We start from the raw sequence: 14269 nt of genomic DNA, 5'->3' as shown, positions 1-14269 counted from the left end.
AGCTCCCCCTCCCTGGAGCAGAAACACAGTTATGAACTGTGTTCATTCACTCATTTTATTTCTGAGCTTTCTCTCCCAGGTGCTTTACATCATTCCCCTCTTTTCCATTTCACATACACAACCCCATGAGGTTAGTTAGGCTGAGGGTGTAGATCTTACCCAAAGCCACCCACATAGCTTCCATAGAACAAGTGGAATCTGGGTCTCCGAGGCCTAGTCTCACACTTGAACCACCACACCAGGCTAGCTCATTCCCCCCTTTACAGTGCCCTGCAAGATGGGGGAGGGAACCAGTTATTAGGTCAATATTGGAGGTACCACTGGGTCCCTAGCAGAAAACTTATCAGTAGGGCCCACACAACCATTCACAGCCAACCCAAGACACCTTGGAGCCATCCCTCAGGGAAGCCCTAAGAGAGACAGATGGGCTGGGGAGAGAGTGGGGCAGGGAAAGGTTTGGAGCTTCTGTCAAGTAGTATAAACTTAAAGTGGTGGTACAACGCAGACTTTACTGAAATGCAAACCATGGCAAGGTGTGAAGATTCCATTTGCTTCCTCCTTGGGGTCATGGGGAAGAGGACTGAAGACCTCCGCCACGGTATGCATCTAAAAAGAATGGCTTGGCAGGTGGAACTAGGGCTGGCAGGATGCAACATTCCACCTCAAGAGAAGGACTGGAACTGCAGACTGAGCAAGTTGGTGAGGCGGGGCTTGCCACACCCATAGGTTTCCTTGTTGAATTTCCACCTGCAGTCAAGTAAAGCTGCCCAGCTATGGCAAGCAGACGTGAGTGCCATGACAGCATCATGCATGGATGTGTTGCCCAGATAGCATCTGCAAATGCAGTTCCATAGGGATGGAGGGCTTGCCATGAATCCTCTTGAGCCATAGGCTGGTACCATTCAAATTACACTCACCTGTCCTGCATTCAAGTGGACACAGATTGCTGGCCATCCATCCACAGCAGCACCTCCTGCTTGAGGTTCTAATTCTGTTAGGAAATGAGTTACAGGGTCACATGGCAAGCTAGCTCTCCATGTATAAAGGAGCAGCTGCTGCCAGATCCACCACCACCACAGACACACCCTGCCCTCTGTGGAGAGTGGGAACAAGACAAATGACAAAAGCATTCCCCAACACACTTCACAGGAGACTTTCCTGGGATCGTTTCCCATGGCATGTTGGGGACCATGGAGTTGCACAGCCATGGCTTGTGCCACCCCTTCACAAACTCAATGCTGAGCTTGAGTGCAGGAGATGCTATTGTGGCATCCAGCCTCAAGTGAGGAGAGTGCGGGGACAGGTTTTGGATCCTTGCCCTTGCTTACCGGTCAGTACATGGTTGCCCCTTTGGGTGAACCTCCAATGGTGGGGTACCTGTTACGGCTTTGAAATGGGAGACGTCAGCCAAAGAGTATGGACTTTGCTCTCTTCCTTGGGTGTTAATGCCAGGTGGTCACCCTGTAGCACAAAGTGCCTTCTCTGTGCTCTTTTCACCACCATAGTGCCTCGTTGCTTGCCCTAAGTCCACATGGCAGGGAGCTCCGAGACACAGTCCTGTGCTGTGCACCCCAACTACCGACTCTAAGATGGCCAGGCTGACATTTCTGTAGGGGGTGGGTCACGACTGAGCGCTGAAGAGGGGGCTTGGCCGCCATGGGAAGGGTGGCGATTGGCTGAGTCTGTAAGCGGCCTCCTGAGCTCCTCAGAGTCTTATAGTTGAGGCTGCAGTGGCCGGCAGATGACACATTTTGACATTTATTTCACCATTTCCCCCCAGAATTAAACTCAAACAAATGAGAACCTAAGCCTGTTGTTCTTGTTTGGTCCTTGCATCTGTTAAAGATTTTCATTATGCTGTATGCTGATTCGCTGCCCACCCTCTATATATGGACCGGTAACTTCCATTTCATGGTGTCTGAGGAAGTGAGCAGTGATTCATGAAAGCTTATACCTTGAATAAAACGTCGTTGGTCTTAAAGGTGCCACTGGACTAAAACTTTGTTCCGCTGCTTCAGACCAACACACCTACCCACCTGATTCTATCTCCTTGAAAACCAATGGTGGTTATTAGTAGAAAAGAACATGAGTTTAGTAGCATCTTAAAGACTGACAAAATTTGTGGCAGGATATGAGCTTTCGTGAATCACTGTTCACTTCTTCAGATAGACAGAATGTTAGTCCATCTGTCTTTATATATTGGGAGACTGGAGTGATTTCAAATACCAAGTGGCATTAACGGGTGAATGACAATAGCCAGCATGATTGGTCATTAGCATCTTTATACATTTTAGCTAGTTTAATAGGAGAGAGGTGCCACTGATGTATTATTTTTTGCATTTTCTAATACTATTTTTAATTAAAACTTCCAAACGTAAGTGGCAATTTCATAGCCTAGAGAGCATTTTCTGAGAAAAGTTAGACCAAACCTCCACACAGCTTTATAAAGGATTGTATAAAATGTAGTCAGTGAATTGATGCTCCTTGAAACTGTGACCTTCAAAGGGAGTCTGTGAGCTTCAAATGAAGCTCTCCTTTACAGAGCCTAGTGATAAGCAGAGTTAATTTACACACATTGTACTGGAGAAAGGGAATTTCCTTCTTAAAACTTCAGATTTTTAAAAATGTTGCAATTTTGATGAAGCATGATTTTTTTCCCATTTCACCATTCTGTGGGCACCAGGGCTTTTTTTTGAGCAGGAATGCACAGGAACACAGTTCTGGCTGGCTTGGTGTCAGGGGGTATGGCCTAATATGTAAATGAGTCCCTGCTGGGCTTTTTCTACAAAAAAACCTCTATGTGAAACAATGGTAATGTCGAGGATGTGGCCTAATATGCAAATGAATTCCTGCTGGGCTTTTTCTACCAAAAAAGCCCTAGCGGGCACTAGTTCTCTTACTATGAAGTTAATAGTGAAAGCTGCAAAGAAAGTTTGCTGCCAAATGTATTCCACATTTCAATAATACAACTAATATAGTTATTGCCATAGTAACTGCTTATTGTAGTTTTCTTTAGTATGAACCAGCTTCCTAATAGAAATTTTACAAATGACTGTTCAAGTATTACATTGTCTGCATCATTTAAGGGCATCCAATTTAGACTAGAGGCATAATACAAAGAAATATTTGGAATGGAAAACTTCCTTCTGACCATCTTTTCTGAGCATCAGCCCAAACTATTCTTGTTTTTTTTTTCTAATGTCAGATATATTCACTGATATCTACTCATTTAGTATTTATCCAATATACACAGAGGGACATCTGAAAATAGAAAATCAGTTTTGGTAACAAAGTCATTTTTAAAGTGTTTTCTATCAAAAAGTGATAGTGAAAGGTACTCAAGTATGTTTTATATTTTAATGACTTAGCCAAATTTTTTCTTATATAATTTTGCTTTAGCCAAAGTTATGTTAACGCCCTGGACCGTGACAACTTAGATATAAGACTCCTGTCTTCGTTGGATTCAATTTCAGTTGACTCAGCCTGAGCCACCTTGCCACAGCTTGTAAGGCCGTGGACAGATCTTCCAGGGTGGAGGCGGACGGGCCGCCCATCAACAGATAAGAGCTGGGTGTCATCTGCATACTGATGGCATCCCAGCCCAAACCTCTGGGCAAGGGGGTGCATGCAGATGTTAATAATATCAGGGAGAGAACATGTAAGGGCATGCCATCAGGATAGCTCCTCCCCTATCACTACCCTCTGTCTCCAACCCTGGAGAAGTATTCTTTACAGGACTTTTTTTTGGGGGGGGGGGAAGCCTAGCAGGAACTCATTTGCATATTAGGCCACACCCCCTGCCATCACCATTGTTTTACGCATAGCTCTTTTAAAAAGGAAAGGCCCAGAAGGAACTCATTTGCTTATTAGGCCACACCCCTGGCACTAAGCCAGCCGGAACTGCGTTCCTGCTAAAAAAAAAAAAAAAAAAAAAAGCCCTGATTCTTTATATAGCTAAAGGTTCTAAAAAGTAAAGCAGACAATTAACACCCTTGTTTTACACCTCCACCAGTCTTAAAGGGAGGTGAAAGTATACTGTCTAAACTTGACCTTGCCTCTGAACATTGATAAATTATTTCAGCCCATTGCAAAAAATAATTGCTAAATTCAAATGTTTTTTATTATCAGAAGCTTAATAAAGGTACCACGTTTTGGACACTCAGGAATATATTACATGTCAATAATGCATTTGATTTTAATAAAACTGAAGTATATAATTAGTACCAGCAAACTTGTTCTCATTTCTCAGGTCAAGATATCAATGTATGTTTTTCCACTGAGGAAAAATGTCGCTACAGCCAGTTGGAACCAAGTGGCTACTATAACTGGCAGGGGAAAAGAAAAAGGAAGTGCAGAAATTTTGCTTTTCTTGAGGATTCATTATGATACCATGGAGTGCCTGCATTTCCAGTAATTCTACAACCTACATACTTAGTAATAGCTGGACATGGTTTTACAGTGCATAGAGCAATTCAGTGACCTACTGCCTCCTTTTCCTTACAATTTTTTTTTTAATGTAAGAGGGCTAGATACTATTTTTAAAATTAGTTGAAAATACAAGAAAAGGTTCCTGGCCATGACAAGTAACCCAACTGGTGGCTGAAATCTTCTTCAATGGTAGACCACTGTACTTATCAAAGCAAGTGAGGTGTAGGTACCTGATATTTGTAACTTCTTGTGCCCAATACAGCTCTGACCTGGATTGTCCAAGATAGCCCTATCTCATAAGATCTTAGAAGCTAAGCAGGGTCTGCCCTGGTTAGTATTTGGATGGGAACACCAAGGAATTCCAGGACTGCTATGCAGAGGCAGGCAATGGCAAACCACCTCTGTTAGTCTCTTGGCTTGAGAACCCTACAGGGTCACCATAAGTCACTACAACCTAAGGACACGTGTAGTGCAGGACTAAACAGTTGGTGGTGGATAATGCTGTCATGTTGCAGCCAACATATGGCAACAACATGGAGATTTCAAGGCAAGAGACTAACAGAGGTGGCTTGCCATTTCCTGGCTCTGCCTTGGACTTCTCCGGTGGTCTCACATCTAAGTACTAACTAGCGCCAGCCTTGCTTAGTGTCTGAGATCTGACAAGATCAAGCTAGACTGAGCCATCCACAGTTGTACACTTCAAAATCCATTGAAGTATATGAGTTTTGAAGGCTGTAACTCTGTTGGAACTATGTTCACAATCTCTTTATAAATCATTTCCATTCTTTGATATAAGTATTAAGTACAGAGTCGTACCACTATACATTTGAGATGAAATATTAAGGCTACAGCACTGCACATATGTGGAAGATCACTGAATTCCACTGTCCCTACTTCTGAGTAAATATGCATAGGACTGGGATGCATCTGAGAGCTTGCTCCTTAAAACTCACAAAATAAACACTACCTAAAATAATAATGCTTTGGCTTTGTCCAATACTAAGAAACTGGGGAGGGGAAGGAATATTGGAACTTTATGGAGAAAGCAATCCTGTTGCATGAATCAACTGCTGTATAGGTAAGATTTTGCTTGCTTGTTTCCAAACTCAGCTGTCTCTGCTCTGCTACATAGGATGACTCATTAAAAACGCCTAGCACACTGTTCTCCAACTAGGCTTTCTATTCACAGCCTTCCAGCAGTACTTGTGGGTGGGGAATTAGCTCAAATGGTAGAGCGCTCGCTTAGCATGCGAGAGGTAGCGGGATCGATGCCCGCATTCTCCAGTTTGTTTTTTGCTTTATACAGAAGCTTAAATACTATCCGTTTGAAATAGTGGTGCATACTGCTTCAAAACATTTGCTTTAAATTACAGCCTAAGATGCAAGGGGAAAGGAACTAGCAACCATGTTTTAGTTGTATTACTATAAATGTATCTACCAGTACGATCCTATGCATTTTAAGCAAACTCCTATTGAATATCTGAGGTACAACAAACCATTAAAATTGCATGCACCAGTCCATTCACTTCATGCTCGGCAAACAAGCATTCCATACTCTGAGCCATTCTCTGAATGCCTTGTAGACAGTTAGGAGCCAGAAATATTTTCATTTAACCAGTGCCCCTTCCTGTGCATAAAACACAGGTACTTACAAAAGGAAATCAGTTGCTACAAAGTCTATAGCCCTTTGATCTACTTTCTTTCCCTGTTCCCTTTGAGGCTGCCCAGCAGGCTATGAATAGACAGCCTTTGTATTAGAAAAAACAGTCCTGGAGAATGCGGGCATCGATCCCGCTACCTCTCGCATGCTAAGCGAGCGCTCTACCATTTGAGCTAATTCCCCCTGCAGATTACAGGGTTTAGCCTTTGGTGAATCATTACAGGAAATGGCCTGTCCTGGAAACATCACACCCTCAGGACTTCCCAAAGAATGAAAACTTCTAGAGACAGACTTACCTTATCGAAATGAAAGGGGCAGTGAGGACTTGGTAAAAAATTGCTTTATCTACAAATACAGTATAAGTGGAGACAAGACAAGTCAGAAGCTACCCTTCCCAGAGCAACTTGGGCAGCTGCCCCCCAACAACCTCATTTTAGCAAACTCCAACTAAAAATTCTCTGTTTCCCCTCTTTCTCCACCAGTCTGTTTATAATTCACTACTGCTCTTTCTCAGACACACATCTGCCCCTCCTCTCAATTGGAGAAGCATCACCCTTTCCAGTATTGGCTGACCTGGAAACATCTTAGTGATATTAAAAGCCACAACACTAAAAATAAAACAAAATGGTGCGAACATTTTAATCTTGCAGGTTGGTGATTTAATCTTGCATCAAAAAGCCTTTATTGGCATATATCAGATTATAAACAAACAGGTAAACAGGTACAGAAATAAGAAAAACAGTCATATGCAGCTATATATTGGACAATGTACTGGACTTGAGTCTTGATTACCAGACAACATTGGTGTTCAAAATGGCCGGGGTCTGGCTATAGGAGTTTAATAATATTTTAAATACCATAAAAGGCATGTAGCCTCTCTTTATTGTAAGTTCACATGCCATTGGAAAAATAAAAACAGAAGTGAACCAGAGAGAAGAGAAAATATGAGAGTGCGAAGAAGTGTGCTGAAAAAAAACAGAGCAGATGTGGAATCATTGTTCTACAAAGCGGGAAAAGGAAACTACAGTACACTATATCTTGTTTTGTCCTTTCTAGTTTCTGTTTCTTCTTGCTGAAATATAGATCCAAATACATTTTCAGTTGTACAAATCCAGCACTCCCTCTTCTTTTCTTTTCCATAGAACATGTATTTAATAAAGTAAAGGTAGTCCCCTGTACAAGCACCAGTCGTTTCCAACTCTGGGGTAACATTGCATCATGACGTTTTCACAGCAGACTTTTTATGGGGTGGTTTGCCACTGCCTTCCCCAGTCATCTACACCTTTCCCCCAGCAAGCTGGGTACTCATTTTACTGACCTCAGAAGGATGGAAGGCTGAGTCAACCTTGAGCCACCTACCTAAACCCAGCTTCCGCCAGGATCGAACTCAGGTTGTGAGCAAAGCTTGGACTGCAATACTGCAGCTTACAATGCTGCACTACAGGGCTCCTATATATTCAGTACTTAAGAGGTAATACAAATTTTCATACACATGCTCACTATTTGACTTTTCCTTATTATCTGAAGAAAATGTGCTGAATTTTTTCAGAGCAGGAAGGCAAATAATTTGTGATTAAAGATTTCTTTTTCTTTTTTTTTTTTTTACAAATTTAAAGTTTATTTACAAGGGGAAAAAAGGGGAAACAACAACCAAGCAAAACAACTACAACATAACATACAAAATAACAAAGTAACAACATAACAATAACCAAAATAACATAAACATATCACATTCCAGCATCTCCAATCATACCAGGAGCATTCGGGGTCTATCTATTTACTATCTCTATTGCTCCTATTTTACACCTTTATCTTTCACCCAACAATAAATTGGATCCCACGTCTCATTACATTTTTGCATATTACCCTCTTGTAATCTTGTGGTCAATGTATCCATCTCTGCGGCTTCTAGTAATTTTGTGATAAATTCTTCACTATTTGGTATTGTGGCTGTCTTCCAATACTTAGCATAAAGAATTCTTGCTATGGTGATTATATGCAATAAAGCTTTAATGGTGGTCTTAGGAAGATTATTTCTACAGATTCCTAAAAGGTACAATTCTGGCGTATGAGGTATGTTAATTTTAAGAATTCTTTTGATCCATGTATTAATCAAAGCCCAGTATTTTTTTGCATGATCGCATTGCCACCATATGTGAAACATGGATCCTTTAATTTTTTTTACACTTCCAACATTTGTTGCTATAGTCAGGATATATCTTTGCTAGTCTGGCCGGGGTAAGATACCAACGGTAAACAATTTTATATAAGTTCTCTTTATAAACTGCAGATCTCGTCAATTTAAGGTTTAATTTGTGATTAAAGATTTCTTGAGGCAGTCAAAAAACCCTAGCTGCAGGCATAAGGTTACACTTCCCTAGAACAGAAGTATAGCAGGCTTCACATTTGAAGTGTATGTGTGTGTGTACACAAGCATGCCACAACTCCAGACTCACCAACAGTAGCCAGGTGCAAAATTACATCCCCAGAAACACCGCCAGTTACAACAGCATGTAGCCCAGATGAACCTATGGTTGCCAAGTACCTGCAGAAAAATATCCCATTCCTGTAATTAAAGGGACAATACATTTTTCCAGGCCTGTTGGCAACCCTAGTCTCATCATTCTGCTTGTGCTTCAAGGTGAGTATGTCCTAAGCCTCAAAAATCTGAGTATTACTGCTCTAAAACAAAAGGGAGTCTTATGGTGCCTTAAAAGCAAACTGATTTATTGTGACTAAAACAGCTACCTCTTTGAAGACCTGCTTGATTTCCTTGGCACCCTGACCTTTTGGCTTTTGGACATTGACTTCTGATTCTGGTTTGTGATTCTGCATTGGTGACTTGGCTCCTGCTTGACTTCCTGGACTTTGACCTTGGACTGGCTTTGGACTCCTGTCTGCCTGCACCCTGAGAACATGACAGTTGGTCTTAAAGATGCACTTGACTCCCACTTTAGTCAACTGCTTCAGACCAACACGGCTGCCCACTTGGATCTGCTGCCTGAAACGTGTTTCAGTGGAATGCTTACTGATCTGATCTGCCAGTGACAAGGAAGATAACTCATCAAAGGCCATATAATCTCTCCAATGAGGGGGAATTAGCTCAAATGGCAGAGTGCTCACTTAGCATGCGAGAGGTAGTGGGATTGATGCCCGCATTCTCCATTGGTATTTCTGCATGCTTTAATAGGGAAAACATTCAAAAGTGTAATTTCTTAAAGTTCTGCAGCCAATATTGTTGTATGAAAAGATTTTCGGTCATAGTTTGTTACTGAGCAAAATAAAAATGTCTGATGAATGGAGGTAGCTAGAAGAAACTAATGATTACTGCACAATCCTGTTTATGACCTACTCTTTGCATCAATTTTTAAACATTAATCAGCATTCTCTTACCACAAGATGATGCACAAATATACTTTTTAAAAACAGAATCAGCAATAAAGTACAAAGATATTAACCATCCATATAGTTACCAAATTTCGACACAAGAGTCTAAGAATTGGTGTTGCCAACAGATCAGGAGGAAAATGTCAGGTCACTTTAATAGAGGTTTAAGATGTGGAAACAGGCAGCTGAAGCTGTTCATGACATGGAGAAAAATAGCATAACTTGTTAAATAATACACCATTAAGTCTTTATTTAAAATAAGGGAATTTTTTCTTTCTCCAGGAAGTTGGCAACCCTACTAGGATTACAACTACCAAACAGATCAGATTAACTACATGGCTTCCTGCACAGGCTGGTACAAAACTGTAGTAATACTATCAAGAGAAGCTCCTGTTTTTAGTACATCTAAATTCTCAAAATGAAGGAACCAGGGCACAGCTCCTTCATTAAAATATGTGGGACTGTGTCCATTTAGGGCTTTATAGAACCAGTAGAACCAGAATTATCAAATCCCTTGAAAAGCAGCCATGGAATTGCCAAACAGCCTGGAGAAAAAACATCTTACTTTTTTAGTAGAGGCTAAATTGGAAATTATTTACCTGATATTATATACTGTGCATTCCATGAAAGCTACCCACTTTCATATATTAAGCCTCCATGAGGTTAACTAGTAGGACACAGCAAGCGAGCTAGCTAGTACAGGAGTAAACTCAAACATTCAGGAGTGGAACTTCACCCAGCAGTAAATTCACCATCTTAGAATCATCAGTCCACTCACTGGAATACAGAATGTGCTTTGTTCATCATCTCCCTTGTCCAGCCCGTAACACCAAGATAGAAAAAACAACTGCGCCTGAAAAACAAAACTCACTAATCACTTAAGAAATTTTTCTATTGAATTTGAACTACAAATGCAAAAGACATATTACAAAAGACATATTATCAGACAGATAATTCCAAAACTTCAGTGTCTCTTAAAGCAACAAAAAATTCTTCCTGTATGACTCCTCAATCATTTTCTTCTTTCACAAGTCCCAGAAGGTCCAAAGTTCAATACACAAATAAGAGTCAATATCTAGGATTCGGCTCCAAATGGTAATTTTCCTTCACGTGGTTGCCAGCTAGAAGATTTACGTTCCACTATACAAAGCTTTTTCGCAAGCCAAATACTACTATTTGCTCTCCAAGCATCACTTCCACACGCCCATTTCTCTAGACATTTTTTCAAAAGACGGCTTCAAAAAATTTGTTTTTCAGGCACAGTTGTTTTTTCTATCTTGCTCTCACTGTGCCGCCACTGGTTTTTTGTCATAACATCAACCAGGCAATGGAGACGGAACTGCTGTTCATGAATTTGATAGCAATGAAAACTAGAACAGGATGTTACCAGCACACTGATGACACTGCACTATGAATCCATGGCTCTTTCCCAACAACTGCCACCAAATGTTTAATAGCTCAAAGAACGAGATGGAAATTTGCAGAACATCCCAAGTTACTAGAGAAGGGGAGCAGCAATTGCCTCATATAGCATCCTCTGGAGCAGGGGTGACCAGACTTGCTTAATGTAAGAGCCACATAGACTAAACATCAGATATCTGAGACACGAACACCAGATGTTTGAGAGCTGCAAGACATGAAGGGAGTGAGGGGGAAAGAAAGCAAATAGATGGGAGAGAGAGGAAGAAGGGAGAGGTAGAAAGAAAGCAACTTTAAATGCATTCTCCAAGCTGCTGGCTAGCTTGGCTTGGAGAAGTGATGTGAAGAGACAAATGTCTTCTCCAAGCCAGCCAATGGGGGCGGTGGGGGCTCCCAAGACACAGTTTGGCCACCCCTGCTCTGGAAGCAACTTATCAATATGATTGGAAGCACTGCAGAAAATGAATGTTCCCTCCACCAAGGCTACTCAGCAGGATTTGATGCCCCATTTTTACTTCTAGTCCACAAAGATAAATCACCAGACTTCACCATAAATGTCTAGATTCAGATTATACCCCTGAAACACTAACAATTCAGTGGAGCCAATAATTTATAACAGTACAGAAAACCAATTTGTTCAAGTAGTATCTGTAATTAATTATGTTCATTCTTATCCAATAAAAGAATGTTTACATTTTATCAAAAAATACTATAAATACCTGACTACTCTAGGGCAACCTTTTCAGCAAGGAGAGTTTTGCAGCCTCCTTCTGAGATGAAGACCATAATCCTCCTCAACTAATGTCCATTTGCTGTTGAAGTGTGGCCAGTGTCACATAGTAGCTAGACAGGGGTGCTGAATTCATTTGTTAGGCAAACCAGATCTGACACAAATGGGAATTGTGGGGCCGGGCCATGTGAGTCATAAAATGTAATGTGAGGTAATGGAGATAAAAACTTTATAAAAGACACAGACAAACACAATTAAAGATATTTTTAAAACTTAAAATACAAATATGCTTAAAACTCTTGCTATATTTCATTTAAAATGGAAAGGTGAGAAAATAGTGGGATTTAGCAATGCAATTATGAAAATAAAACATCAAGAAAAAGCACAAGGATCACAGCAGAAACTAAAAATATAAAATGCCCTGAGTCTGGGAATAATGAAATTGCATTGCAAGCCCCCCACCCCCCAGTCTAATCGGATTGGCAATGGCTCTCCAGTGTAATATCCCCCATTGGCAGTGGGTTCCCAAGTTAGAGTATTCACTAGGTCAGGTCCATTCAGCAGAGACAAACTGGTTCAAAGCATCAACCCTTTATTTGCTAGGATATAACTCAAGGAAGCATGAGCTTCAGCTGACTATAGGAACGCTGAAAGTGGAACTGATTTCTGCTCCATTTAAACACATTGCAGCACAGACAAAGTTGCAAGAAACATCTGGAAAGGATTTTCCATTAAGGTCTCTGGGCCCTATCTATCTAGGCACAGAGACCTTAATGGAAAATCCATTCCGCGTTTTTCTTGCAGCTTTGCTTCCTGCTGCAGCCAGCAAAGACAAGGAAGAAAAAGCAGGGGACTTCAGCAGCCTTGGAGCTTCAAAGGGTGAGTATAAAAGGGGGGAGGGGGAGAAAAGCACTTTGCAGATCTGTTTAAAGCCCTGGGTGAGCCGATTGTGACCCACAGGCCAGACATTTGACACCCTTGCCCTTGCCCTACATCATACAATGGTAAGATGTTCCTGATGCCATATCTGATCTGAAGATACTCATAAAAGATACTCACAGGGTTAAATTTTGTCTTAAATTCTCAGAATAACATGGTCCCTTCCTTGTGAAGGTCCATAAAACTGATACATCCACATGAAACCATTTATTAAATAGGTCTTAGTTTTTTCAAGTCAACCAAAGTCTCAGTAGACAGCACTTAAGGGACAATATCAAATTATATATTCCCCAAATGTAGAGAAGGTGAAACATGTTTTCTTCAGTTGTGTCTCTTGCCCAATACATATCTTAAGAGGCACTTCCACTCTTTTTTATTCTAATTCCTGCTTAGCTTGTTTTTTTTTCAAATCTCTGAAAGAAGGGGTGGCCAAACTGCAGCTCGTAGTCACATGTGGCTCTTTCACACATATTGTGTGGCTCTTGAAGCCCCCACCACCCTGGTGGCCAGCTTGGAGAAGGCATTTTTCTCTTTAAATTACTTCTCCAAGACAAGCCAGCCAGCAACTTGGAGAATGCATTTAAAGTTGCTTTATTTCCATCTCTCCCTCCCTCCTCCTGTCTATTTGCTTTCAGCCCTGCTCTGAACCAATGCATTAGCAAAGAGCTCAGCTGTATGATAACTACAAATTATGAATTCTGAGTCCTCCCTTTTCATACAAAACTGGTATAACTTTTTGTATTCCTCCTCAAATGAACTCACTCAAAATGGACATTTTCAGGGTTGTCAAGGATGTTAACTGCAAAGCTAGGAATATGAACATAGATCTGAGAGGCAATTTTGTTTTTATTACTGCCATCTTCCTGAACTATAAGAGATTATATGTAAACCATTTGTTCAATTGATTTTCAGAGTAATTTGTTACAGGGTCCAATTTACTCAACATTTGTAGAAAAATAGATGCCTAAAGATTGCCACAAAAATGGGGTAGTTTGAGATACACAAATGGCCCTGAACTGTGGGGGGGAGGTTTGCCATGGCTTTTACCTGTCTGTTGCTTATTGCTACACTGGATCTCACACTGGGCAGAAGCAAGGATGTTTCGCTATGAGGAATAACAATCGAATCACAAGCTTTCTTCCTATTAAAAAATGTCATTTTGTTTTGGGTATAAATATAACCCACTGTACTGTCAGGCAGAGTGCACATGGCATGACAGAATATTGTGCTGGCTGCCAGGAAACAAAGTGCACACAGGGCCTGCTTTTAACTTCAGTAAATAAATATGAATCCTATCCTTTATTTAAAGGAACTCCTTTCTGGATAGGATAGAGTAGAGCAGTGGTGGCCAACGGTAGCTCTCCAGATGTTTTTTGCCTACAACTTCCATCAGCCCTAGCCATTGGCCATGCTGGCTGGGGCTGATGGGAGTTGTAGGCAAAAAACATCTGGAGAGCTACCATTGGCCACCCCTGGAGTAGAGATAGTATTCTAATCTAACTCAACTAGCCTAGGATGAAGAGAGATGTAGGAAGCATGGTGGCAGCTCTGTCTTCCATCAACCCTTTATATCAGGGGTCCTCAACCTTTTAAAATAGGGGGCCAGTTCACTGTCCCTCAGACTGTTGGAGGGCCGGACTGCCGTTACTGTACAAGGCTGCGGGCCGTCAGGTCTCCGTCTTCTGCATCTCTCTCCCTTCCCCACA

General features: G+C 41.3%; 2 non-coding genes across 2 annotated transcripts; one reads left to right on the top strand and one right to left on the bottom strand.

The window, feature by feature from the left end:
- Nucleotides 1–5639: 5639 nt before the first annotated feature.
- Nucleotides 5640–5712, top strand: TRNAA-AGC (transfer RNA alanine (anticodon AGC)). The gene has a single exon. It is a non-coding gene; the product is annotated as a tRNA-Ala (tRNA).
- A 486-nt stretch (nucleotides 5713–6198) lies between these two features.
- Nucleotides 6199–6271, bottom strand: TRNAA-AGC (transfer RNA alanine (anticodon AGC)). The gene has a single exon. It is a non-coding gene; the product is annotated as a tRNA-Ala (tRNA).
- Nucleotides 6272–14269: the final 7998 nt, after the last annotated feature.

Source organism: Heteronotia binoei, chromosome 7 (assembly GCF_032191835.1).
Source record: "Heteronotia binoei isolate CCM8104 ecotype False Entrance Well chromosome 7, APGP_CSIRO_Hbin_v1, whole genome shotgun sequence".
Lineage (NCBI taxonomy): Eukaryota > Metazoa > Chordata > Lepidosauria > Squamata > Gekkonidae > Heteronotia > Heteronotia binoei.
The sequence above is the reverse complement of the archived record's forward strand: the minus strand, read 5'-3'. Positions and strand labels throughout refer to the sequence as shown.